Genomic DNA, 25,047 nt, shown 5'->3' with positions numbered 1-25,047 from the left:
TTGCAAAATTCTGGTCTGTGTTGTTGTTTAATCACTAAGTCGTGTTTGACTCTTTGTGACCCCATGGACTGTGGCCCTCCAGGTTCCTCTGTCCGTGGTATTTCCCAGGCAAGAATACTGGAGTGGGTTGGCATTTCCTTCTCCAGGAGCTCTTCCCCAACCAGGGATTGAAACTGCATCTTCTGCATTGACTGGTGAGTTCATTACCGTTGAGTCTCCAGGGAAGCCCATATCTAACTATACTGTAGAACATCAAGTGGTAAGTGGAATGCAATGAATAAATGCACTGTATTCCACTGGAATGGTATTCATAGAGCTAGAGATGAGTAGGACAGGATAATCCTGAAGGCCCCTTCCGCCTCATGTTCCAGGATGTTGAGATTCCAGGAGTCTCAGGGGAGCACTGGGGGCAGTAATCAATGAGGAGTAAGCCAGAGTCACCCTTGCTGTGCCCAGCTTTCTGGAAATCTAGAGACTATTTATAGAGCCACAGAGTGTCTAAGCTAGAGGGTCCCACTTTTACAAGGATGTAACTGAGGCTCAGAGGAAGAGAGAATTTACTCAGGGTTACAGAGTGAATTGGGGCAAAGAGACCTTGAGGGTACCATCCTGGTTTGCCCAGGATTGAGGTGTTTGCAGTGGTGTGGGACTTTCAATGCTTAAACCAGAACAATCTTGGGTAAACCAGGACCGTTTTTCACCCTTTGGTGACTATAGTATGTATCCTAAGTTAATACTTCCTCTTAATGTGTTTTCTCACTAAACTCCCCAAATCCCTAGTTCCCCCTCATTTCTTTTCCAGGCTCCTTTGCCAGGACTCTGAGATTAGAGGGGCTGTTTAGACTGTGGAGCAAGTTGGGGTGTGTGTGTGGGGGAGTTGAGTGAGAGGGCGGAGGTGGTTGGAGAATGCCAGAAGAGAAAGAGATAGGATTTCTGACTTTTAACACTCCTCTGCTAATTAGATAAGGGGCGGAGATGGGGGGTGGAGGGAATGAGCCTCCATGCATATTCTTGTGAGCAGTGACACTGAGCAGAGCTCAGGAGTTTTTAATCTCTGATCCCCTCCCCTTCTCCCTGGAAGCTCGCCTCTTCCCACCCCCTGGTGACTCCCAGTCCAAATGCCACAGCTGCTTGCGCTCCTGACCCTCCCTTTGAGCTCCTGACCCGCCAATTTAGCCTCAATGACTTGCAAAGTTCCTCAACAATATGCCCAGGGAAGAAAGAGGAGAATATTTCAATTTTCCCTTTGAGATCTCGGGTTCCAGGTGGGAAGAAAACAGGCCTTCCTGTGTGGAAAATGGGAGCAGTTGCTGGAACACATGGGCCTGTGAGGGCTGGGACACGTGAGAGAGGATAAATCTGCAAGCTGTGACTGGGTGTTTCTAGCCTGAAGGTGTATTTCTTTCATCACTTGGGAAGCTCCTTAGGACTTGGCATTGTCAATCTCAACCATATAGGAATCTCTTCAAGGATAGTAGCACATTCTCCTGTCAAACTGAGGTGCCCAGATAGCAGAAGCTGTATCACCTCAGTTCAGTTCAGTCACTCAGTTGTGTCTGACTCTTTGTGACCCCATGGACTGCAGCATGCCAGGGTTCCCTGTCCGTCACCAACTCCCAGAGCTTACTCAGACTCATGGAGTTGGTGATGCCATCCAACCATCTCATCCTCTGTCGTCCCCTTCTCCTCCCACCTTCAATCTTTTCTAGAATATGGGTCTTTTCCAATGAGTTGGTTCTTCACATCATGTGGTCAAAGTATTGGAGTTTCAGCTTCAGCATCAGTCCTTACAATGAATATTCAGGACTGATTTCCTTTAGGATGGACTGGTTGGAACTCCTTGCAGGCCAAGGGACTCTCAAGAGTCTTCTCCAACACTACTGTTTAAAATCATCAATTCTTTAGCACTCAGCTTTCTGCATAGTCCAACTTTCACATCCATATATGAGTACTGGAAAAACCATAGCTTTGACTAGACAGACCTTTGTTGGTAAAGTAACGTCTCTGCTTTTTTCTTTTAATTTCATGGCTGCAGTCACCATCTGCAGTGATTAATCTGAAAAGTTTTGAAATTGGAGGGGCTCATCCTAGGAGAGATTTCAGTTGGCTTGAAACTCCTTTATTATATCTTGTATTCTCTCACTGTTCAAAATGCCCATCTCTGGACATTGGATAAGACACAGAAATTCCCAGTTAAAGTTTCTTGATTGATTATTGGGGAAGAAAGTATGGAGATGATTGGGGGATTTTATTAGTTTTCAGAGAATATACCTCCATCTGTTTATTCTAAAGATATCTGCCAACTTAGTTTTGGCTAGTATTCCACGGTTATGGTCTAAGATGAATTATCATTACTTGTTTTTATCCTGGGGGAGCTCTTAGTTTGGTCTGAGAGAGAGGAGCTTAAACAATTCATACTAATACAGTGAGATAAAGTACTCTGGTTTGAGGGGGAGCAGGGATAATCAGCGGAGAAGGCAATGGCACCCCACTCCAGTACTCTTGCCTGGAAAATCCCATGGGCAGAGGAGCCTGGTAGGCTGCAGTCCATGGGGTCGCGAAGAGTCGGACACGACTGAGCGACTTCACTTTCACTTTTCACTTTCATGCATTGGAGAAGGAAATGGCAACCCACTCCAGTGTTCTTGCCTGGAGAATCCCAGGGACGGCGGAGCCTGGTGGGCTGACGTGTATGGGGTCGCACAGAGTCGGACACGACTGAAGCGACTTAGCAGCAGCAGCAGCAGCAACAGGGATAATCAGTTAACGCCATAGACAAGGACTTCTGATAGAGACCTGCCATCTGGTGGCAATGAATGGTATAACATGGCCTTGCTGCTCTGATGAGGGACTCAGGACCTCAATTTCAGCCTTTCTGAGCACCTGCCTAATGGGTAGCCAGCCCAATGGTTGGCAGTGTGATGCATATACATATGCATATTGCTTCTAAGATGACATTGGTCTTTAAGAAATTTTCAGTGTGCTTGTTGATATAAAGTATATTTGAAAATGTTGTCAACCAAGTAACATTTTTTATACATGTATAACACTTGATATACACACATGAACAAATACACTTTAAACAATATATAAGTGATTAATATTTGTTACCAAAAAGGTAAAGAAAATGGAAATATGTAATGTAAAAAATGAGAGTCTCCCCTGTCCCACTTTCTGTGAGTAACCATTATCAACAGTTTAGTATGGATTCTTTTCTCTGCATATACATATGTTTATAAGTACATACCTAATTTTAAAATAGAATTGTGCTGTAATTCCTCAATTTGGTTTTTATGCTTTTATAATATTTATTTATTTGACTGCACCAGATCTTAGTTGCAGCATGTGAGATCTTTGATCTTCATTGTGTCAGGCGGGATCTTTGCTTGCGGCATGTGCAATCTAGTTCCCTGACCAGGGATTGAACCCAGGCCCCCTGCCTTCGGAGTGTGGAGCCTTAACTACTGGACCATCAGAGAAGTCCTGGTTTTTAAACTTTTATATCATGGACCTTTTTCTGTGATACTACATATCAATCTAACTTGTTTTCTCTTAATTTTTATATTAAATCAAAAATTAAGCATGTTAAAATGAATAAATAGTCTATAAGGTTTGTTAAGAAAAGCAGTAGCCTCAACTATACTCCCATTGTCCTCTCAAGAAGCTACAACTTTCAATTCTTTTATCTGTGCTATTAGCATTATCTCCATATTTCTTAAAAAACAACAACAACAACAACAACCTATTTGTGTCCTATTTATTGATTTTTTTTTCAGTTTTAAGTATTATTTGTTGTCTTCCCACCGTGGATGATGAAAATTGGCCTCTCTTTTCTTTTCCCACTTATCAAATCCAAATGCATCTTTCTCATCTTTTCTTACCCCATGGACTACTGTAGTCCACCAGGCTCCTCTGTCCATGGAATTCTCCAGGCAAGAATACTGGAGTGGGTTGCCATTTCCTTCTCCAGGGGATCTTCCCAACCCAGAAATCGAAACTGGGTCTCCTACATAGCAAGCGGTTTCTTTACTGACTGAGTCATCAGGGAAGCCCTCATCTTTTCTAGTTTAGTTAAATTTACTTAGGTCAGTATTGAATTATTTACATTATGATCATGTATACTATTTAGAGGAGAGTCATATAACAAATCAGGCTTACTGTTCTTTCTCTATGTCTTTTTATTTTCCCTGGAATTAACAATATTATTTTTTGTTGTTGTTTGCTTCGTTTTCTATGTAGTTGTCAGCACTTTAGGCCCAAATTCTGCCCTTTTCTAAAAGACCTTTTGTTTAGCTCTCGGACTTGCTCCAATCTGGCTTAGTTACTTCTCTATATATTGCATAGCTATCACCTTAGTGCCTTCTTTCACCATCAGGATGAAGGTTCAGTATATTTCTTCACTTTGATGCACATCTTGTTTCTTAAATTTTGTGTTTTTCTATTTTGTTTACTCCCTCATTTTGGTGGATAACATTTTGGTAGCTTCCTGAGAAAGGGTCATAGGAAGCAAATTTTTTGAGACCTCATATACCTGAAAAATTTACTCTCATTTGATTGATATTTAAAATCTTTAAACTACTATTTTGGTAGAGTTTAGAATTATAGATTGGAAGTATTTTCCTATAGAATGTTGAGGTAATTGTTCCAAAGTCTAGTTTCCAGTGTTGCTGTTGAGAAATCTTATCTTGGATGCTAGTCTTTTGTAGCTTACCTGTTCTTCTCCTCTCCCCCTACCCCTTTAGAAGCTTTTAGAAATGCTTTGTTTGGCCCCAGCACAGTGAAATTTCCCAGTGATGTGGCTTTGGTTTAGAACTTTTTAGTTTCTCGTGTTTAGTACTCCTGGACTCTTTCAATCTATAAATATGTCTCTGTGGCCTGATAAACTTTCTGCATCTGGGGTGGACTGAGTAAGATCGATTCCTGCCCCTGCTTAGCAGAGACCATCTTCCAGCAGGTGATCTCATGTCCCCCTGCCCAACTCAGGAAGTAGAACGAAGGACAAATCAAGGCAGATAACAAAAGGACCATTCTTAAGTACTTGAAACTATTGAAAAAATGTTGTAAATAAAATATTTTGGTATTAACATTATAGTGAACAATGCTTACATCTAAATGTTTACAAACTTCTCTTAACTTTTTCTTTCACACTCACCCTTCCATTGAAACTGCTTTAGATTACCAGTGATCTCCACATTGTCAAATCCAGATTGATGTAGATGATTCACTCTCCAACTTGTAACTTCTGTTTCTTGCAGCTTCCAGGACTTCACAGGATTGGTTTTCCTTTTACCTCTGGTCGCTCTGTTTCCATCTGCTTTTCCTCATCATTTCTCTGACCTACTAATGTTGGAAAGTCTTGAGGCTCCTTCCTCAGACATCCTCTATTTTTTATCTGTATTTACTCCCACATGGTAACCATCCCAAAATAATATCTTTTTTTTTTTTCTCTTAAATTATCCCCTTTCGCCTTCAAGAGTTAGCCCTATTCTTAGGGCAGACCTCCTGAGAGGGAGATTGCTGCATGTCCTGCCAGACTCCAGAGTTATATCTTTACACCTCACCTAAGTTATATCTTTATAACAGACCTCACATAAGCTCCAAACTTTTTATTTTAGCTCCAAACTTAAAAAAAAATACATGTGTTTATTCATTTTTGACTGTGTCAGGTCTTTGTAGCAGCACTGCCATGTGAGGGCTTCCCTCTAGGTGTGGCTCTCTGTGGGCTTCAGAGAGCATACAGTTCGCGGCATGTGGGCCCTCCAATGGAGGGATGTGGGCTCAGTAGTTGTGGTGCCTGGGTTAGTTGCCCTGAGTCATGTGGGATGTTAGTTCCCTGACCAGGGATTGAACCTCCACATTGGAAAGTGGAATCTTAACCACTGGACCACCAGGGAAGTCCCTTTAAACTTGTATATCCAACTGCCTACTGGACATTCTCCAGGAAGGCCTTATTGGCTATTGAGCAAGCATTTCAAATGTGACATGTCCAAAACAGAGCTTCCTGTTCTCTTCCTCTTCACTCTCAATCTGATCCTCTAACAAGTCATCCCATCTCAGTAAATGGCAACTCTATCCTTTAGTTCAGTTCAGTTCAGTCGCTCAGTCGTGTCTGAATCTTTGCGACCCCATGAATCGCAGCATGCCAGGTCTCCCTGTCCATCACCAGCTCCTGGAGTTTACTCAAACTCATGTCCATCGAGTTAGTGACGCCATCCAGCCATCTCATCCTCCGTCGTCCCCTTCTCCTCCTGCCCCAATCCCTCCCAGCATTAGGCTCTTTTCCAATGAGTCAACTCTTTGCATGAGGTGGCCAAAGTATTGGAGTTTCAGCTTCAGCATCAGTGCTTCCAATGAACACCCAGGACTGATCTCCTTTAGGATGGACTGGTTGGATCTCCTTGCAGTCCAAGGGACTCTCAAGAGTCTTCTCCAACACCACAGTTCAAAAGCATCAATTCTTTGGCACTCAGCTTTCTTCACGGTCCAACTCTCATATCCATGTATGATCACTGGAAAAACCATGGCTTTGACTAGATGGATCTTTGTTGGCAAAGTAATGTCTCTGCTTTTTAATATGCTGTCTAGGTTGGTCATAACTTTCCTTCCAAGGAGTAAGCGTCTTTTAATTTCATGGCTGCAGTCACCATCTGCAGTGATTTTGGAGCCCCCCAAAATAAAGTCTCTCACTGTTTCCACTGTTTCCCCATCTATTTCCCAGGGCAATTCTAGACTCTTTTTCCTCACACCCAACATCTACTCTGATAGCAAATCTCAACACAAACAGGCTAGATATTTTACATGCTAACCTTTATTGTCTGTTTCCTGTAACAGAATATAAACATCATGAAAACAGAATTTTGTCTATTTTAGTCATTGTTGTATCCTCAGGGCCTACAATAGTGCTGGGTACATAGATGACATTCAGTAGATATTTGTTCAATGAATTTTAAAAGATACACATTCTTAGGAATGTTTAAAAGTCAAGTTTAGTAAGGCATAACTTACACACAGTAAACTTTATCCTTTTTAAGCATTGATATATGAAAAGTTCTGACAAATATGCACAGTTATGTAGTAACCATCACAATCAACACATAGAACATTTCCATTACTCCAAATTCTTCTGTGCTCTTTATAATCAACCCCTCCACCATCATAGTCCCTGGCAACCACTGATCTTATTTCTGGGTGCATTTACGTATGTACATATGTAGTATTTTTTAACAACTTTATTTTCTTAGGGTAGTTTTAGATTTACAAAAAAATTGAGAGAAAAGTACAGAGATTCCCATATATGCCCTGTTCCCATACACATGTAACTTCCCCTGTTATCAGTATTGCTTACCACAATGGTACGTTTCTACTTACACTGACCCATTGTAATCGCTCAAAGTCCATAGTTTACATTAGGGTTCACTCTTGATGTTGCTTATTCTATGGGCTCAAACAAATATATAATGACAGGCATCCATCATTATGGTAGCAAACAGTGTTTTTATTGTCCTAAAAATACCCAACAGGAGACTGACCCAGACTTGCTTGTGAGTGTCCAGGAGTCTCCAGTGGAGGCATGGGTTGGTGGTGGCCTGATGCAGGGTTGGGGGCACTGAGTGTAGCAGTACATGTGTGGGATCTTTTGAAGGAGGTCCCATTATAGTCTGGCCCCAGGTAAATAGAGGAAGGGAACACAGCTCCACCCATAAACAGAAAATTGGATTAAAGATTTACTGAGCATGGTACTGCCCATCAGAACAAGACTCAGTTTTCACCTCAGTCAGTTTCTCCCATCAGGAAGCTTCCATAAGCCTCTTTTTTTTTTTTTTTTTTCAAGTTTAAATTTAATGACTTTGGTATTAACTATACACATACTAGTAAGTGCTAAGACTTAAAATCTTCCGGTTCAGTTGTGACTCCAGACAGGATCCAGAGAGGAGTTCTAAAAATCTCTTCTCTGGGTTTTATGGAAACTTTCTTTACCCTCCTGTGTTAGCCTCTTAAGGCACTGCATCAGCCTTAAAAGGGCATTCCGTAAGCCTCTTATCCTTCTCTATCAGAGGGCTGACAGGCTGACAACCACAATCACAGAAACTAAAAAATCTGATCACGCGGACCACAGCCTTGTCTAACTCAATGAAACCATGAGCCATGCCATGTAGGGCCACCCAAGACGGACAGGTCATGGTGGAGAGTTCTGACAAAATGTGGTCCCCTGGAGAAGGGAATGGCAAACCATTTCAGTATTCTTGCCTTGAGAACCCCATGAACAGCATGAAAAGGCAAAAAGATAGGAGACTGAAAGATGAACTCCCCAGGTCAATAGGTGCCCAATATGCTGCTGCTGCTGCGAAGTTGCTTCAGGTGTGTCCGACTCCGGGCGACCCCATAGATGGCAGCCCACCAGGCTCCCCCGTCCCTGGGATTCTCCAGGCACGAGTACTGGAGTGGGTTTCCATTTCTGTCTCCACTGCATGAAAGTGAAATGTGAAAGTGAAGTCTCTCAGTCGTGTCTGACTCCCAGTGACCCCATGGAATGCAGCCCACCAGGCCCCTCCATCCCCGGGATTTTCCAGGCAAGAGTACTGGAGTGGGTTGCCATTGCCTTCTCCATCCAATATGCTACTGGAGATCAGTTCAGTTCAATCACTCAGTCGTGTCTGAATCTTTGCGACCCCATGAACCACAGCTCGCCAGGTCTCCCTGTCCATCACCAACTCCCAGAGCTTACTCAAACTCATGTCCATCGAGTCAATGATGCCATCCAACCATCTCATCCTCTGTTGTCTGCTTCTCCTCCTGCCATCAATCTTTCCCAGCATCAGGGTCTTTTCCAATGAGTCAACTCTTTGCATGAGGTGGCCAAAGTATTGGAGTTTCAGCTTCAGCATCAGTCCTTCCAGTGAACACCCAGGACTGATCTCCTTTAGGATGGACTGGTTGGATCTCCTTGCAGTCCAAGAGACTCTCAAGAGTCTTCTCCAACACCACAGTTCAAAAGCATCAATTCTTCAGCGCTCAGCTTTTTTTATAGTCCAACTCTCACATCCATACATGACTACTGGAAAAGCCATAGCCTTGACTACACGGACCTTTGTTGGCAAAGTAATGTCTCTGCTTTTTAATATGCTGTCTAGGTTGGTCATAACTTTCCTTCCAAGGAGTAAGCGTCTTTTAATTTCATGGCTGCAGTCACCATCTGCAGTGATTTTGGAGCCCCCCAAAATAAAATCTCTCACTGTTTCCACTGTTTCCCCATCTATTTGCCATGAAGTGATGGGACCAGATGCCATAATCTTTGTTTTCTGAATGTTGAGCTTTAAGCCAACTTTTTCACTCTCCTCTTTCACTTTCTTCAAGTGGCCGTTTAGTTCTTTTTCACTTTCTGCCATAAAGGTGGTGTCACCTGCATATTTGAGGTTATTGATATTTCTCCCATCAATCTTGATTCCAGCTTGTGTTTCATCCATCTCCACTGGAGATCAGTGGGGAAATAACTCCAGAAGGAATGAAGAGATGGAGCCACAGCAAAAACAACCCAGTTGTGCATGTGACTGGTGATAGAAGCAAAGTCCGATGCTGTAAAGAGCAATATTGCATAGGAACCTGGAATGTTAGGTCCATTGGAGGTGGTCAGTGATCAAACAGGAGATGGCAAGAGTGAAAGTTGACATTCTAGGAATCAGCAAACTAAAACGGACTGAAATGGGTGAACTTAATTTAGATGGCTATTATATCTACTATTGTGGGCAAGAATCCCTTAGAAGAAATGGAGTGGCCATCATAGTCAACAATAGAGTCTGAAATGCAGTAATTGGATGCAATCTCAAAAATGACACAATGATCTCTGTTCATTTCCAAGGCAAACCATTCAATATCACGGTAATCCAGGTCTAAGCCCTGACCAGTAATGCTGAAGACGCTGAAGTTGAACGGTTCTATGAAGACCTACAAGACCTTCTAGAACTAACACCCCATAAAGATGCCCTTTTCATTATAGGGGACTGTAACGCTGGGTTGGAAGAAGCACAAGCTGGAATCAAGATTGCTGGGAGAAATATCAATAACCTCAGATATGCAGATGATACCACCCTTATGGCAGAAAGTGAAGAGAAACTAAAAAGCCTCTTGATGAAAGTGAAAGAGGAGAGTGAAAAAGTTGGCTTAAAGCTCAACATTCAGAAAACTAACATCATGGCATCTGGTCCCATCACTTCATGGCAAATAGATGGGGAAACAGTGGAAACAGTGGCTGACTTTATTTTGGGGGGCTCCAAAATCACTGCAGATGGTGACTGCAGCCATGAAATTAAAAGACGTTATGACCAACCTAGACAGCATATTAAAAAGCAGAGGCATTACTTTGCCAACAAAGGTCTATCTAGTAAAGGCTATGGTTTTTCCAGTAGTCATGTATGGATGTGAGTGTTGGACTATAAAGAAAGCTGAGCGCTGAAGAATTGATGCTTTTGAACTGTGGTTCTGGAGAAGACTCTTGAGAGTCTCTTGGACTGCAAGGAGATCCAACCAGTCCATCCTAAAGGAGATCAGTCCTGGGTGTTCATTGGAAGGACTGATGCTGAAGCTGAAACTCCAATACTTTGGCCACCTCATGCGAAGAGTTGAATCATTGGAAAAGACCCTGATGCTGGGGAAGATTGAAGGTGGGAGGAGAAGGGGACATCAGAGGATGAGATGGTTGGATGGCATCACCAACTCGATGGACATGAGTTTGAGTAGGCTCTGGCAGTTGGTGATAGACAGGGAAGCCTGGCATGCTGCAGTCCATGGTATTGCAAAGAGTTGGACATGACTGAGTGACTGAACTGAACTGAACTGAACTGAATAGTCACTTACATTAAAACCCCAAAAGGAATTCAGGGTGAAGATTAGGATGAGGCACTCTGTGCTCTGGTAAATGTAACAGAACAGGCTTTCAGATGGTTAGATAGTTTCAGGATACATTTTTTATGAACCTGGATTCTTGGTTCTTCCCATACAAACCACTAAGATATCTGTTCCTGTTACCTAGCAGTAATCTTCCACAAGACTTGTGTGCTTGCTTAGAGGTGACTTTCGCCTCTCACATATGTACTAACCACCTCCCTTATTCTTTGAAACAGTCCTCAGAACTCTCTGAGAGACTCTCTCCCAGGTTATAATCCTCAATTTGGCTCAAATTAAATTTTCCATTTCTTTCTTTAGTTCAGTCTCTCAGTCATGTCCGACTCTTTGCAACCCCATGAGCTGCAGCACATCAGGCCTCCCTGTCCAACACCAACTCCCAAAGCCTACCAAACTCATATCCATTGAGTTGGTGATGACATCCAACCATCTCATCCTCTGTTGTCCCCTTTCCCTCCTGCCCTCAATCTTTCCCAGCATCAGGGTCTTTTCAAATGAGTCAGCTCTTCGCATGAAGTGGCCAAAGTATTGGAGCTTCAGCTTCAGCATCAGTCCTTCCAATGAATATTCAGGACTGATTTCCTTTAAAACTGACTGGTTGGATCTCTTTGCAGTCCAAGGGACTCTCAAGAGTCTTCTCCAACATCATAGTTCAAAAGCATCAATTCTTTGGCGCTCGGCTTTCTTTATAGTCCAACTCTCACATCCATACATGACTACTGGAAAAACCATAGCCTTGACTACACGGACCTTTGTTGGCAAAGTAATGTCTCTGCTTTTTAATATGCTGTCTAGGTTGGTCATAACTTTCCTTCCAAGGAGCAAGTGTTTTTTAATTTCATGGCTGCAGTCACCATCTGCAGTGATTTTGGAGCCCCCCAAAATAAAGTCTCTCACTGTTTCCACTGTTTCCCCATCTATTTGCCATGAAGTGATGGGACCAGATGCCATCATCTTAGTTTTCTGAATGTTGAGATTTAAGCCAACTTTTTCACTCTCTTCTTTCACTTTCATCAAGAGGCCCTTTAGTTCTTTTTCACTTTCTGCCATAAGGGTGGTATCATCTCCCTATCTGAGGTTATTGATATTTCTCCCAGCAATCTTGATTCCAGCTTGTGCTTCCTCCAGCCCAGTGTTTCTCATGATGTACTCTGCATATAAGTTAAATAAGCAGGGTGACAATATACAGCCTTGATGTACTCCTTTTCCTATTTGGAACCAATCTGCTGTTCCATGTCCAGTTCTAACTGTTGCTTCCTGACGTGCATACAGATTTCTCAAGAGACAGATCAGGTGGTCTGATATTGCCATCTCTTTCACAATTTTCCACAGTTTGTGGTGATCCACGCAGTCAAAGGTTTTGACATAGTCAATAAATCAGAAATAGATATTTTTCTGGAATTCTCTTGCTTTTTTAATGATCCAGCAGATGTTGGCAATTTGATCTCTGGTTCCTCTGCCTTTTCTAAAACCAGCTTGAACATCTGGAAGTTCTTGGTTCACGTATTGCTGAAGATTGGCTTGGATAAGTTTAAGCATTACTTTCCTAGTGTGTGAGATGAGTGCAATTGTGCGGTAGTTTGAGCATTCATTGGCATTGCCTTTCTTTGAGATTAGAATGAAAACTGACCTTTTCCAGTCCTATGGCCACTGATGAGTGTTCCAAACTTGCTGCCATATTGAGTGCAGCACTTTCACAGCATCATCTTTTGGGATCTGAAGTAGCTCAGCTGGAATTCCTTCACCTCCGTTAGCTTTGTTCGCAGTGATGCTTCCTAAAACCCACTTGACTTCACATTCCAGGATGTCTGGCTCTAGGTGAGTGATCACACCATCATGGTTATTTGGGTCATTAAGATCTTTTTTGTATAGTTCTTCTGTGTATTCTAACCACCTCTTCTTAACATCTTCTGCTTCTGTTAGGTCCATACCATTTCTGTCCTTTATTGAGCCCATCTTTGTATGAAATGTTCCCTTGATATCTCTAATTTTCTTGAAGAGATCTCTAGTCTTTCCCATTCTATTGTTTTCCTCTATTTTTTTGCGTTGATCCCTGAGAAAGACTTTCTTATATCTCCTTGCTATTCTTTGGAACTCTGCATTCAAATGGGTATATCTTTCCTTTTCTCCTTTGCTTTTTGCGTCTCTTTTTCTCACAGCTATTTGTAAGGCCTCCTCAGACAGCCATTTTGCTTTTTTGCATTTCTTTTTCCTGGGGATGGTCTTGATCCCCGTCTCCTGTACAATGTCACAAACCTCCGTCCATAGTTCATCAGGCACTCTGTCTATCAGATCTAGTCCCTTAAATCTATTTGTCACTTCCACTGTATAATCATAAGGGATTTGATTTAGGTCATACCTGAATGGTTTAGTGGTTTCCCCCACTCTCTTCAATTTAAGTCTGAATTTTTGGTAATCTTTCTTAGATTTCTTTTTTATTTTTGTTGATAGTACTTACCCTTGTCCCTCATCCTTGATCCCCACGTCCGTGTCAGCATTTTCCACCCTTTGTGACTGGGGAGAGGCTGACAGTGTCAATCTGGGAGGTCAGGCCTTACTTGGTGAGAAAGGTGATGGCAGCAGAGCCCCATGGAAATGTTTCTTTGGTAGTTGGAAATTTGGTTAGGAGCTGGGGAGAGAATACAAAATTCTGAAGGTCTAGATTTGGGAGTCGTCTGTGGGGAGGAAATAACTGAAGCTGTGAGACTGTGTGAGGCATCACAGAGACGGAAGGAACTGAGACAAAAGAGCGGAAGGCCAAGGATCAGTTCTCACCCAAGTGACACCAGCAAAGGAAGCAAGAAAATGAGTAGGAAGTAAGGTTGGGGTACCAGGGCAGTATGGAATCCCAGGAAAATTTAAATTGAGGGGTGGAATGCCAGCTGAATGATAGATGTAGTAGCTGTGTCACAAGGGAGGAGCCATGGTAAACTGCAGTACTCAGGAAGGCTTGTGGCAGAAATAGGACTTGAAAGATGGGTAGACTAACTGGATGGAGATGAAGGTGGGGGAGCCATCCCTGGCTGTGAAATCCCACCTTTTCAGGAACTGTCTACCTATACAGAGGCCAGTTCTTACCTTCCATGGGCTATGAGGGGTACTGTTTCACTCTCTGGATATCATTTGGATCATTCAGGTTTTCTTGGATTTCTAGAGATGAAATCATTCTCTCTTAGTTCCTAAATGACCATCACCCTACTTGCCCTGCAAATTCTGCTTTTCCAGAGGAAACAAAAGAGAGGGGCTTGAAGAGAAATGGGCAATAGTAGGAGGATACAGTCTTAACAATTCTGTATGAAACTCGAAAGGGAAGTCAAAGGAAACAGATGAAGGTTCTTCCTGAGGTTGGGGCCAGAAGGGAATGATGTAGCGTTGTGAAAATATTTTAAGAAGCAGTGGATAGCCAAAACTAAGAGTCAGAGTGACCAACTCACCCTGCTTCTCCCTCAGCTTGCCCTATGTTAACACCAAAAATCCCACATTTTGGGAAATTTGGGACAGTTGATCATCCCGTCAGGAGACCTCAGCTCTAGCTTTGTATCTACCATTAACTTCATTCCCCTCTGAGCCTCAGTTTCCTCCTCAAGTGGTAAAGTAAGGTACCTGGGCAAAATGATATCAAAGAGTTCCTCCAATCCTGATGGAGGAATCTGAAAATTTACCCAGGCTGCCTTGTCATCCAGACTTTCTCTTGGAACCTGCCTTGAGTTTGGGCAGAAACATTCTCACCACAGAGGGTGCACCTGAAGGCTCCAGGTATAGCAAATTCCTATACAGACCCTCCTGTCCTACAGATCCTTCTGTTAGTGACATAAGTTAATATCAGCATACAATGTACATCCCCAGCTAGTTCAACTTAAGATTTTTCGACTTTACAATGATGTGAAAGCAATATGCATTCAGTGGAAAAACTGTACTTTGAATTTTGAATTTTGCTCTTTCCCCAGGCTACCGATTAATACTTCTCATGATGCTGGGCAGTGGCAGCGAGCCACAGCTCTGAGTCAGTCACATGATCTCAAGGGTAAACAACTTACAACCATTCTATACCTATACATTTTGTTCACTTTCAGTATGGTTGTCAATACATTACAGGAGATATTCAACACTTTATAAAATAGGCTTTGTGTTAGATAATTTTGCCCAACTCTAGGCTCATGTTAAGTGTACTGACCATGTTTAGGGTAGGCTAGGCTAAGCTATGATGTTCAGTAGGGAGATCCATATTATAATTGTTAGTTGTCACCTACAAAATAAAGTGAAGGTGATTATTCCAGTTGTCAGATTTTCTCAAGGAATGTAAACTATATGTAAATCAAAAATAAGAAACTTAGAAAGAAAAAGAAATTTCTTAATGCTCCCAACTGGCACTATATTCATTTAAATTATACCCTATACAATCATGCTGGAATGAAATGTGGTTATCATTTCTATTTAGAATTTAACCTGGCTACTAAAAGAATGATTTCTGTCTTTCAATTTCTATTAATATAAAATAGAAAATGTTTCTCTGTGTTGTAAATCTTCTAAGTACGTACTGTTCTGAAAGTAGCCTTTTATGTTAGCTTTACAAGGTCATCATCTTTTGGCAAGAATTTTAAAACCAATAAATTTGAAAATAGTTTCCTTGGACTTTTCCAGTGTCAGTGGTGGCATAACACAAGAGCCTAGACCTTAAAACCAGATTGCTTGGGTTTGTATCACAGGTTTGTATCAAGTACAGTTTGGTGTTTCTACACCTCTATCTTCAGCTATAAACTGGGAATGATGTTAATAATAGCTACCTCATAGAGCTGTCATGAGGAATAAATGAGTTGATATATCCACAAGCGCTCAGACCTCTTCTTGGCACAAGGTAAGCACTAAGTAAGTGTCCCAGTGCAATGTCAGATCCTTCAGTTCAGATATTTTCATTTGTTTTGTGCACTTACATATCCCCAGAACTGTGTGTTCTGTATGTGCCTAGAAGTATGCTTGGCTTGTAACAAGCATTCAATAAATATTTGTTCAATGAAAGTATGTGTCTTAGTAATAGGTATTCAATTTATGGCTATTCACGAGGTTTTTTAAAGTCCATGGGATTTATCTATTTTAAACCTTTGATTTTTACAAAGGAAAACAGGCCCAGAGAGAATGGATCTTTTCAATGTCACATGAGCTTTCCTGGCAATAAAATTAAACACCAAATACTTGCCATAAGAGAAACACAGTAGATAGAACCTCTGTTTTCCCACTTCATCTTTTTTTTTTTTTTAACCAGGTGCTCCTGTCTCAGTATTTATCAGAACGTCTTACATAGAGACACTCAGCTTTTATCTGAATGGATGCCATGGTACCTGAAGGCATAAGATCTGTTGCAGCAGGCAGAATCAGTTTTATCCCATGGGAACAAAGTGCCTTGCACTGAAAGGATAAGGGTAACTGTGTCCATGCTGTGTTCTTGGCTCCTGCCTGCTCCTCTTTCCTTCCTCAACAAGCTTGGGACTCACATGTGTAGCTGAAACTCCCACAGCCAAGCCAGAAGCAAGCATTACACTGGTTTTGTACTAATCCTGGTTTCAAATCCCATTTCTGCTACTTACTACCTGTTGTACTACCTGTGACCTTGTTGTGTAAGTTATTTCACTTCTGTAGTCTGTGCATCTCTAAAATGGGTACGCCAACATACAGTGGAGGTAAATGTTAGCAAGAATACTGGCCCTACTGATTTGTTCAACATGATGAATACAAACAAGACCCACAGCAAGGCTTGTTGTAGTTGCACGTTGGGTTCTCTGGGAGGAAACTCTCTGATGAAGGGCAGGACACTTAGGAGAGTGCTCTTGGGATCATTGTCTGTGGAAGGAAGGGGAAGGAGAGGGCAGAGGAAGAAGCTGGACTGTGGTTCAGGCCCAGTGAAGACCCCAGCTGACCCGTCACAGAGAACTCTACAGCTGGGATAGGTCTGCAGAACTGTTGCCAGTTAAGGTGAGAAAGCTGGGCCTTCACCCTTCCCCTGACTGTGTTGTCAGTTATTTGATACAGGCTAGTCCTGGACATTTTCTTCAGCCAAGGCATTCTCCAAAGAGGGCTGAAAGCTGAGGGTCATGGCAGCATTCCCAGAAATTGGGGCAATAACTGCATTCCTGAAGGGGCATCTGGTTAGTGCTACCCAGGTTCCATCACTTCCAAACTCCAGAACCAGGCATAAAGAAAAGATCCTCAAATCTTCTAGATGGGAAATACAGGGCATCCACAAAGGAACAAGAATAAGAATGACATCAGAAGTCTTAAAAGCACATTAGAAGAGGCAATGGAGAAATGCCTTCAGACACTTCATAGAAATCAGTTTTTAAACTGGAATTCAATTCTGAGCCAAACTATCAAATTTGCAGATACAATAAAGACATTTCAGACATGCAGTTTTGACTTTTGACTTCCCATGCACTGTTCCTTAAGATGGAATTGAATAAGGGATTCAGGAAGAAGAGGATCTTCCAAGAAGACTTGAATGGCAGTCTGAGTAGAAGTGTTGAGCTACAGCCTAGAGACAACAGGGGAGCCTGGAGTGGGAGGCTGGGCCCTGGAGGGAAGCTGTTAATAGTCAAAACCACATTTTACTTATGACTGTCAACAGTTGGTAAATCTGTAAAGAAAAATAAATAAATGACAATTATGAAAGTCAAGATAGAGTTCACCTCCAGAAAGGAAAGTGAGTGGAGGAAGAGCTTCCAAGGTGGTGACATTTTGTTTTTTGATCTGGGTGATGGTTATATGGTTATATTTGCTTTATTAGTAGTGGTATAACCATATATATACATACATATATGTGTGTGTGTTTCACGGCATTTTCTATGTATATGTTTTATAATAAATTATTTTAAAATATTAGAAGAAGATAAATAATAAGGGTAGCCCTCAACACAGTTCCTGTTGGAGCTGTGTTCCTGGCCTCAAGCACATAGTACAAGTTCAATAAGTGTTAGCTGTATATCATCATTATCATCATCATGATCCTGCTATCCATTCCTGAACAAGTACTTTCAGTTTTTGGTTTCTATAAGGGTGTGAGACGTATTCCAGAAGAGCATGCAAAAGAGGGGAGGATTAACACTTGGCCAGGAAATAGTTTTATGTTTGCACTAACAAAGAAATTGAATCCAGGGCTTCCTGTTCTGAAAATGGATCACTAGCAGAGACAAAATTAAGATATTTCCTATTTCCCCTGCTTCTTCTACAGCTGTCAAATGGACAGTAGGATGGGAAGAGTTACCTCCTGTTTTCCCAACAACAGCCTCTGACCTTTGGCGGGCATGTCCTTTGCCTCTGACCAAATGTGAACCCCAACATGCCAACTTCTTATGGGGCAGACGTGTCTTGGACTCACTGTCGCCTCCTCTTACACTCATCTCTTAGGGAATTAGGCTGATGGGATAGAGAGAGCTCTCCATCAAGAATCTGGGGGCCTGGGCTCCAGCTCTGCCTTTAGGCAGTGTGCGTCTTTGTCATCTGTAAAGCCAGAGTTCTGGGACTAGGTCAATCCTGAGATTCCTTCCAGCTTTGATAGTCTGTGATTGTAGTATCCTTCAAAGGTCGTGAAAGAGGAGAGAGGTAGCATAGCTAACAGGAAGAACATGTGAGTTTTGAGTCAGGCAGACCTAGGTTTAGAACCCAGTGCCACCACCTACTACTTATGTGAACTTTGTAAATCAGCCTCAACTCCCAGATCTATAAAATTGGAATAGTACCTGCAATGTAGAGATGTGAAGATGAAGTGAAATGGTGTATGTCCATGGTTCCCAAACTATATGTTGAAGCACCCTAAGGCTATGCAGTGAACTTATATGGGTACCACCACCGGATATTTCAAAAACTAAGGTAAACACAGTGATATATGTTGGTACCAGGAGAAAGAGTTTAAAAATTAGATTGGCTACATTCTGTGATGTCTTGTGTTGTACTCTCACAAAGCTGGGTTTTCAGTGTGATAAAAATCAAGTGCCACGTAAAAATCAGCATGGAACACTAAGGGTGGTGGTGTCCAATCTGATTAAGAAGTTGAACAGTGTGAAATAGGTGCACACATCTCATTAATAACTAGATGTGGTTATTTAAGAAGAAAATATAGACAACAGTTTCCTTTCAATTTTCATGTATCATTTTCTCAAACAACTTCTTAATTATTAGCATATAAATGCTTCTTTGCTTCTTTTGATTGAATTATTTAGTAAATGGAGCTATTAGGTATTTCTTTTGGCCTAAAGGAATGGTGGAAAGCTTCCTGAGACTCTGTGGGTTCTGAGAAAAGAGAAAGTTTGAGGACCTCTGATGTATGGAAGAGTATTTGGTACACAGTAGGTGCTCAATAGATAGTAGAAATTATTAAGGAATCTTGCATAAGGGAACACTGAATTGTCTTTTATAGTTTATGTAGTAGTGATGGGAGCCAAACTTGAATCAAGAGGAGTTGACACATTTTTATAATAATAGCACATAGAAGGCACTGATTAAAGGTCAGCTGAATGAGTGAACGTGTCAAAGATAAAAGGTTTTACAAGCCACCTGAGACATGACTATCAAAGAGAATAACCATTTTTTTCAGAGTCCTTTTGTGTCCTCATCATGGCCTATACCTTGAATAATTTGTCCCCGAATCAGAATCCATTCTCTCCAGAGGGTTTTGGTCTTTAGCCCCATTTTAAACATGTTAAATTGCTGCTATAGAATTCCAGTGTGAAGACTTTGCCACAGATTTCAGCATGTTTGGAACCTACTGATTACAGTCTAGTCTGGGCTCAAAGTACGACTGGCTACAAGGCAAAAGAAATCTTGAGTGTGAATTACATCATAGGTATGGTAAACTAGTCACTGGTTCAGACTACTTCACTAAAAAATAGCTGTTTTAAAGCCCCCAGGAAAACAACAACAAAGCACAACAAATCTGCCCCTTATAGTCCATCAATTTTAAGTTTAAATCAGTTTAGAATAAAAGATTTAATTATGTTCCCAAACAGTCTCTGCCTAAGGGCTTCCCCAGTGGCTCAGCCTGCAATGCAGGCAACACCTAGAGTTCGATCCCTGGGTGGGGAAGATGCACTGGAGGAGGAAATGGCAACCCACTCCAGTTTTCTTGCCTGGGAAATCCCATGGGCAGAGAAGCCTGGCGGGCTACATTCCATAGGTGTTGCAGAGTTGGACATGACTGAGCACACACACGCAGCAATAATATGGGAACAGACCTCGCTTCTCAAATAGTCAACTCTCAGTATTTGAAATCAGACTTGTTTTTATGCCATTCTCTGTTGATCAGTTCTTAGGTGACAGCTAACTTTTATGTGATAGAAACAAATCTTAGATGTGCCTTCCTTTCCCTTTAACCACTAAATGCAGTTTCTGAAGCACACACAAAGCAAACTTTTGTTCTTGGTTCTGTCGAATATGGGATTTTGATAGTGGGAAGACAAGACTACTGAGAGGTTTATTTATTACTGGATTTAAATCACAAACTAGAACTTTCGCTACTAATATTTATTTGCTTTAACAGAAAAACCAGGATAACTTTTGGCAGTTTTCATTAAAAATGGAAATTGTAACTATGAGGTAACTTTAAAAATAAGTTGCAAAACAAGTCCGTGTCTTGTCAGCTGCTCCAAGGTGTTTTAATTTTTATTACCCTTTTTGTTTCTTTGTCCCTCTGACAGCTCCCTTTCAGGTTCAGAACTGGACTGATAATTCACTCTCTTTGCCTTCTCCTGTCTGACTTTCTCTTACCAATCTGTTGCAGGTGGGCCCCCCTCCCTTTTTTTGTGTCCAAAAGGCACTGAATAATAATTTTGGGGGAGAAAAGATCTAAACCTTCTCATAACCATTGAATAACTATGTATGCTTATGAAACATGTTAGGCAAAAGTCTGTTCCCCATCTACCCCTTTTCTTAATTTAAAAATAAGAAGCAATAGGGAAGGAAAAAGGTCCCCAGTGGGGTATGAGTTCCTAACAAGGGTTAATTTACTCCCGTGAAAGCTTTGCCAATAGTAATTTCAGCCAATGGGAGCTCACCCTGATGAGGTAATGCTTTCAACCCACACTTGATTGGTTGCTCTCTTTCTTACTTGGTGTACTCCCAGAGGCTGAAAAGTGAAGCCGGCTTGTTTTAGGAATAATGTGAGCTTTTTTCTCTGGCCATTCACTCAGCTCCACTGAATCTTTCTGTAGCACGGCTGGTGCAGAGAGCTGCTGAAAACAGGTGGTGCTTACAGAAATGCTTAGAGCCGCTGGGGAAAATCTCAGGTTTCCCTTCTCAAGCAATTAGATATCCTGCAACTTGAGCTAGCTCTTTTATCTGGGGCTACAGGGGTGTCTTCTAGTCTGGCCCTTTATCCCCATCCTGTCAGTGACTAGAGATCTCAACAATGAGAATGTGGGTGAGATGAGGCTGATGCTAGACTGTGAGGAGCTGAGAGAAAAGTCAGCCTGTCCTGAGACAAATATATGCCATAATGCTTGTCACATACCAACTGTGGAGCCCAGCAGTGCTTCACTTTGTGAGTCAGGCTGATTGCCTCTTTAGCGCCCCTACAAAGCTGGGGGTGGGATTAGGGGAACTGGGGCTTCTTTCCAGCCATCTCACTTCTGTCTGTTGCCTTTTACTGTGTTTAGCTCCAGAAACAGATCACTCTTGGGTTTCCCTGATAGCTCAGATGGGAAAGCATCTACCTGCAATGCAGGAGACTGGGTTTGATCCCCGGGTGGGGAAGATCTCCTAGAGAGGGGAATGGCAGCCCACTCTGTTATTCTTTCCTGAAGTATTATATTACATGGAAGTGGGGCCTGGTGGGCTACAGTCCTTGGGGTCACAAGAGTCAGATATGACTGAGTGACTAAGGCGCACATATCAAGTATGGCTGAGCTCTCTGAAGCTTTTCAGGGCTAACTGGTTAAGAGAAGGACATTTGTACACATGAATAGGACCCTAAAACCACATGGGGGAAAATTAGTGGGGAGAAACTTCTAAAACAGAATTGAATCAGAACACATTATGTGGACTCTCAGAACTGAGGATGACAGCATTCCAAAGGTAAATGTATTACTTGGGGAGCTCTATGGAGAGGGTAATCTATTTGATTTGAAACACAATTTTGATGTAAACATCAGTCCTCTGCCCTTTGTGTTTGAGCTTCATGGAATAAGTTCTAGAGTCAGAGGGAATGAAATTTTACTCCATTTTATTATCTAATCCTGGGAAAGTAGCTCTTTTTCTGTGACCCATTTTAACAGTTGTCAAAAAGGAGAATCAACCTGAATTCAATGGAAGATTTTTTGAGTGAAATGTTCACCCTAAGTGTTTAAAAGGGTGGAGACAGCACTTAAGATTCTGATAATATTCTCTGAAACACCCTGAAACTAACTCCACCCACGTCCTTATCCACAGGATAAAGGTCTTTTCCTTATCTTGCTCACCCCTCCCACCCCCAGCCACTATCCATCTTGTTAGAGACCCGGACCCTCTAGATTAGATTTATCCCAGAGGACAAAGACCAGGAAGAAAAAGAAGTATAAAAAGTAGGAGACTTCCAGGTTCAATTTGCAATTATGGTATGTTTACAGAATAAAGCAACTAATACATATGAAAGTTAACATGGTAATGGAAAGGATTACTGCTTTCAAAAGAATAGGAACTATGTTCTATTCATTGCTAAACATTCAGTGCCCAGTCCAATGTCTGACACGTGGGGTTCTTTTCTTTTTAATTTTTTTAATATTGCAAACTTAGTTACACAAAGTGAGAAAGAATGGTTTACTGCATCTCCCTGTGGTCAGTTTCAAACTGTTACCAATTCATTAGATAAACAATTAATTAATGTTTTCTGAAGGAAGGGATTGTTGAAATTTCTTAGATTTAATTTACCCCATCCTTTTCTTTAGAAGATTATGATCAGTAGCAGTATGAACAGTAATATCAAAAAATCATATTTCCTATAGTAGTTTTCATTATGTTAATCACATCTAAGAAAAAAAGGGGCAAAAGTCTTAGGGATATTTTTCATTCTAGGTTATTTGATTAAAGGATTAAAAAATAAGCATCTTGATTTTATAAAGCACAGAACCTCAAACTACCTGCTACTCCTGCTTATGATTAATAGTTCATCCAGCTTCAGAGTTTTAAAAATGTTTGGGCATGGGAGGTGACTGAGAATTATACCAGGGCTGACTTGTAGGGTGATCATCTCTCTGCTTTGACTGTGATATGGATGGAATGGGGCCAAGGTCTCCATGTTTCTTAGTGTTTCTATTTTATTTATCTTCAACCTTTGTCCTGTGGGTTCTTTACCCTTAAGGACACAGATAACAGGCTGCTGAGTCTAATATGTTTGCTTGAACAGCCTTTTGGCAGTCTTCAACTTAATTTTCCAGGAAGACCAGAAAAAAGCCCACCAGTGATCTGAATTGAGGTGATCATCCAAGCTACAAGACTGTGAGTGTTTGGGTAAGTTGCTTCCCTTAGGGGTTTCTATGTTTCAGTAAAATGAGGCTTTTTGGTATAGTGATATAGTGCAGAACATGCAGCCTTTAGAGTAAAAGAGACCAGTAAAAAAGACCAGTGTTTGAATTTCCTCTTCATGTTTTTCATATTTCTCATCTGTAAAATGGGTTGTTTCAAGAAAAAAAATTATTGGAAAGCACCTAGTGCAGTGGCTGGCACATAGCCAAGTACTCAATATATATACTCTTAGATCAAAATGAGGAAGTTACAAAAAGAAAAATAGGAAATGGAAATGGATAGGCAATTCACTCAGTAAGAAATACAACTGGGCAGGAAGCATACAGTACTTCAACCTCACTAGTACTACTGTTTTTGCTCATCAAATTGACCAAAATAAGAATATATATAATATCCATTGTTGGTGAAATTTTAAGCAAATAAGCATTTTCCTATATGTTCATAAAACCGCTTCTGAGGTGCTTTCGGTAATATCTATCAAAATTTAAATGTATTACTCTTCAACTCAGCAAGTTTGTTTCTTGGCATCTGTTATACACAAATATACACATGATTATACAAATATTTATTGCACTATTGTTTTTAATAGAGAAAACTGGAACAGCTTATATTTACTAATATGGACAGATTTCTATGGAATATTATGTGCAAATATTTATATATAAAAATGTATTATAGAACATTACAATATGATCTTATTTATGTAAAGAAAAAGGAATGTGTGTATTTAATAAATGTGTAAAAAGAGGTCTGGGAGGATATACTTCATAAGGTTTACCTTCAGGGAAAGAAGTAAGATTAGGGAACAAAGAAAAAATTTTACTTTCTATTCTTCTAAATGTTTTGGATTTTCCAAATGACTATATATTATTTTTTATTTGAAAAAATAATTTTAAAACAGGGCAGTGGTGTGAATTAGACCATCCCTCAGCCCCATGGTGAGTACTTGTTCAGATCCAACTTTAGAGTTGGGTAGAGTCAAGCACTTCTTAGATCTGGAAGGGTGGGCAGAACTTGTATTTAAGAAGCAAAACTTCCTCTTTATGGTTTGGGGTTTGGATTGTTGAACCACTGAACCCAAGTGACCCTTTCTGAAGACAGTAGGACTGCATGGGAGTGAGGAGACATGTTTCAGGAAACTTGTGTCCTACTCAAGGTGCTCTATTGAAACAAAGAAAGGTCTTGGGCTTCTTTGGAAGAGCTTCAGCCCCTCGAAGTCCAAGGCTCCTGGGCTGGCACAGAACCTTCCAAGTTCATCTGTCTTTCTGCTTCCTCACGGGTCAGCATGTCAGGCATGCCAGTTCCCTAATGACGAAATTTCTCTTCAGGTCTTAGGGAGCTTTCTTGGATTACTGGAGCCCACCAATTTCACTGTAGTTGCATGTTTAGTTCCTACCACTGTGTATAATACCTGAGTGAGAAAACGGATGAAACATCTTATTTAGAATAAGGATAGGAGGAGTTTCCCTGGTGGCTCAGTGGTAAAGAATCCACCTGACAATGTAGGAGACATGGGTTAGATCCCTGATCCGGGAAGAACCCACATGGAGCAACTAAGTCCATTCGCCACAACCACTGAGTCGACTCCCTGGAACAGACCCTGATGCTGGGAAAGACTGAGGGCAGGAGGGGAAGGGGCAACAGAGAGTGAGATGGCTGGATGGCATC

The 25,047-nt window shown here is 41.4% G+C and overlaps 1 protein-coding gene and 2 non-coding genes across 14 annotated transcripts in view; 1 reads left to right on the top strand and 2 right to left on the bottom strand.

The window, feature by feature from the left end:
* Positions 1–5,452: 5,452 nt before the first annotated feature.
* On the bottom strand, positions 5,453–5,587 carry LOC133063025 (small Cajal body-specific RNA 11). The gene has a single exon (XR_009694335.1). It is a non-coding gene; the product is annotated as a small Cajal body-specific RNA 11 (non-coding RNA).
* A 2,315-nt stretch (positions 5,588–7,902) lies between these two features.
* LOC133063026 (small nucleolar RNA SNORA26) lies at positions 7,903–8,025 on the bottom strand. Its single transcript, XR_009694336.1, has one exon. It is a non-coding gene; the product is annotated as a small nucleolar RNA SNORA26 (small nucleolar RNA).
* A 15,183-nt stretch (positions 8,026–23,208) lies between these two features.
* The window catches only part of FAM13B (family with sequence similarity 13 member B), a 100,608-nt gene continuing 98,769 nt past the window's right edge, over positions 23,209–25,047 (top strand). For 8 of the 12 annotated variants that reach the window (XM_061151361.1, XM_061151372.1, XM_061151368.1 and 5 more), the window contains exon 1: positions 23,209–23,364. The gene's annotated coding sequence lies outside the window, so the exon portion shown is untranslated. Of the gene's footprint in view, positions 23,365–24,299; positions 24,318–25,047 lie in introns of those variants that run through there. The other 4 variants (XM_061151370.1, XM_061151365.1, XM_061151364.1 and 1 more) reach the window with 4 other exon arrangements.

This window comes from Dama dama, chromosome 9 (assembly GCF_033118175.1).
Source record: "Dama dama isolate Ldn47 chromosome 9, ASM3311817v1, whole genome shotgun sequence".
In the NCBI taxonomy this organism is placed as follows: domain Eukaryota; kingdom Metazoa; phylum Chordata; class Mammalia; order Artiodactyla; family Cervidae; genus Dama; species Dama dama.
Note: the sequence above shows the minus strand (reverse complement) of the source record. Positions and strands in the feature narration are given on the sequence as shown.